Source organism: Atta colombica, unplaced genomic scaffold, assembly GCF_001594045.1.
Source record: "Atta colombica isolate Treedump-2 unplaced genomic scaffold, Acol1.0 scaffold220, whole genome shotgun sequence".
In the NCBI taxonomy this organism is placed as follows: domain Eukaryota; kingdom Metazoa; phylum Arthropoda; class Insecta; order Hymenoptera; family Formicidae; genus Atta; species Atta colombica.
The window spans coordinates 333,672-336,492 of record NW_017259317.1 but is presented as its reverse complement, the minus strand read 5'-3'; the positions used below and the strand labels follow the sequence as shown (position 1 = coordinate 336,492).

General features: G+C 35.4%; 1 long non-coding RNA gene across 1 annotated transcript in view; it reads left to right on the top strand.

Moving 5' to 3' along the window:
* Window positions 1–220: 220 nt before the first annotated feature.
* LOC108687913 overlaps window positions 221–2,821 on the top strand; it is an 89,715-nt gene continuing 87,114 nt past the window's right edge. The window contains exon 1 of the long non-coding RNA XR_001931764.1: window positions 221–593. This is a non-coding gene — a long non-coding RNA (uncharacterized LOC108687913). The remainder of the gene's footprint in view (window positions 594–2,821) is intronic.

Below are 2,821 nucleotides of genomic sequence, written 5' to 3'. Positions count from 1 at the left end.
CACGGAGGATGGCCGAGGGCAACGGAGGGCGGAAGATAAAAGGATAGGAAGAAGAGGCGACCGACGGACCAGTCCCGACGAGGGTGGGATGCATACGGTAGATCGCGAGAGGGGTTAGCAGTGTGGCACCGACGCCGACGTCGAGGTTGGGGTGGACGTACCGCAGGAGAGGGGCGCCATTATATTTGCGCAGGGCCGTCCAATAGGGCGCAGTATCGTTCCGACCGTCGTCGCGTGAACACGTCGTAGTTGTGTCTGGACTTGTGAAACGCGCGTAAAATCACCGTCGTCGCCGTCACCGTCGCCACCTCCCCCTCCCCGAACGTCCACGTCCGGTGTCCCAACGAGGGTGAGATCCACGCGTACTCGTCCTCTTCTATCATCCCGCCACTTCTCTCTATCTTAATTCTTTCCCGGCCCGTATCACTCTATCCATATCTCTTCACGTTCCGTACATTCCTCATCCCTCCCCCTCTCCCAATTGTCGCGCGTCGTCGCAACTTTTACTCGCCCGCAGTATAACAACATTGGGGAGCGCGAGAGTCCGCCTACGCACGAGGGTAGCAAGTAGAAAGTGTTGCGCTGCGACAAAAGTGAGTAGATAAAGTGGCTGCGCTCTTAATGTGAAAGGAGAAGGGACCGGAGAGGAGAAAAGTATGACGGGAGAGAATCGAAAAACTTTTCCGTCCTTTTCCCACTCTCCGTTCCGTTTGCGCATCAGTGGGACGGTCCTGGATCTTTTATCTTCTTTTTTATGTGAGTTCTGAGTGTTTTCACTTTCACGCAACGCGATACCAAACTTCTGTTCGTCAACGAGGGTAAAATCTTCAATTAATTGAGAATTGCTCCGATTAATCGCATTCCTATCTACGTGAAGGCACGCGAAAGATTTGGTAATATCAGGAGACGGAGATTTAAACGTGACATAGTGCACGTCAGCAATCTTCATGAAAATTAAGTACAAAGATTGAGAAAAAGGGGAGATAGAGAGAAGTAAAGAAAAATTGAGAAAATAAAATTTTGAGTTTTGTTGATACTGTATTCAGTATTGGTATGAAAAAAATAATTACATCCACTCAAGGAATACACAAAAGTAAAAAAAATGGCTTTACTTTGATTCTTACGTTAATAAAAAGTCAAATTTTGTAACTAAAAATCATCATTTTTCACTTTTTGATTTAGTTTTATTCTTTGAGCATAAAAATCGATACATTTCTCGACAACTGCAGAGCGTCGAATTGATCAAAATCGCACGATCCTATTTCACGTTTTTAAATCATTTCCCGATTTAAAATTTAAATCGACTAACTTTTTCTTTTTTATTATTTGTCACACACTTCACTTGAATGTCACAGAAATATCTTCGATTTTATAATTATGCAATTTGTTCTCTAACGGAAATTTTGGAGAAATTCGTATGCACACAACCTTTTAATTACCGACACTCAATGTCTGGGGATGACTAAAACTCGCGTTAAGTTCTTCAAAACGTAATACGAATGAAATTAACTGAGAAATTAGGATATTATCTCTTTACATTTTGCAAACTTAATTTGTCTTTAATTCCTACGTTACTTTATATAATTAAGCCTCTCATCATATTTTTGATATCGATTTCATGTTCCCCAAGGAATCGCATTTGAAGAGATATTTCATCTCACATATATTAACCGATAATTAACGAGTAATGAACTTAAAATTGCTTTTAAATAAATCACAAACATTAGTTTTACAAAACGATGGAAAGTAGAAGAACATTTCTAATTTTTGATTATTTATTATATATGTATATCAAAAAAGATAAAAAAGAGTTTTTTAAAATTTCCTATGTTACTTCTTTATTCTTTAGTGTTCTTTTTGAATCCATAGTTTTTCCAATAATTAAACATCTTATTTCTTTTAGAACGAATTGTTCCTTTTTCTTAGAATCACATCAGATAAAATATCATAGTGTGTAAACGTGCACCAGAAATGTGTTTCATTTAAAATAATTGATAATTTAATTAGAAGCAAATTTACTAGATGCTCTATTTACTTTATTGTTGCAATTGTCTAAAAATCTTCGTCTCACATTAATTATGCATTTGAGAATCGTCGACATAAATTAAATTTCTCGAACGCTAAAATGCATTCAAGTTCGTCTAGTGCAACATTCAAGACGAGAGAAAATTTTTCAAAAATACGTGTAGCTCCTTGATCTTTAAGATCTTTTTCAGCGTAACCGTAATACAAGTTGACATTTTCGCGTTGCGTGACAGTTGTTGAATTAGGAGACGGTATTTTTAGTGGACCTTTCGAGAAAATGGATGACATGAGATAGGTAACGAATATGTGTTTCCACTTCTATTGTAGCACGAATTCGGAAGATTTTTGTCCAGTATAATACATTTTTAAGTACTTCGGACCTATTCGAAATTAAAGTTTAAAATAGATCTCCATACGCATGAGTCATTAGAATTGTTTTGAAAATTTTAAGTAGCTGCATAGTCATATAGATATAATAACGTAAATTTTTAATGTTTTTGTAGAACTATTTGTATTAATAATTTAAATGTTATGCAAAGTTTTATAATGTTTATAATACTTAAATAATTAAGCACTTGTTCTATCTATGATTATATTATGCGATTTGTTGCAATTTTTCCTACAATTAATTTATCTATACAATGATATAGACGTATTTATAATAATATATTAATAAAAAGTAATATAATTACTTCTACACTATCAATTATCTAGAAAATTATATTCAAATAATATTTAAATAATAATTTAAACAATTAAGTATTGTATTTTCTTACATAATTTATTGTCCTGCTTT